Genomic DNA, 363 nt, shown 5'->3' with positions numbered 1-363 from the left:
TTCCCTGACCAGGGATCGAACTTGGGCCCCCTGCAGTGAGAGTGAAGAGTCTTAACCACTGGACCACCAGGGAAGTCCCTGCATTGATTTTGGATGTATCCCATGTCTAGGGCACACTGTATTTATGTAGTTGCAGTTGTGGGAGATTTTAAAACAAACTGGAGGTTTACAGATCACCTTTGAGCCAAAGTGCATTGGCTTTCACCTTTATTTTATGGGCCTAGAGCCTCGATTAGACTCGTTGGCCTTATTTCAAGAACTGTTGTTACTGCGTAACATTGGCTGACCCTGATGGAATGCCCTTGCCATTTGATACCTCCACCCTTTACACCCTTCCTTTATTAAGATCACCCCTACTGGTTA

General features: G+C 46.0%; 1 non-coding gene across 1 annotated transcript; it reads right to left on the bottom strand.

Annotated features, from left to right (window-relative positions):
- Nucleotides 1–73, bottom strand: TRNAE-CUC. Its single transcript has one exon. It is a non-coding gene; the product is annotated as a tRNA-Glu (tRNA).
- Nucleotides 74–363: the final 290 nt, after the last annotated feature.

The sequence above is a fragment of the Phocoena sinus genome, chromosome 4, assembly GCF_008692025.1.
Source record: "Phocoena sinus isolate mPhoSin1 chromosome 4, mPhoSin1.pri, whole genome shotgun sequence".
In the NCBI taxonomy this organism is placed as follows: Eukaryota; Metazoa; Chordata; class Mammalia; order Artiodactyla; family Phocoenidae; genus Phocoena; species Phocoena sinus.
This window is presented reverse-complemented; position numbering and strand designations above follow the sequence as displayed.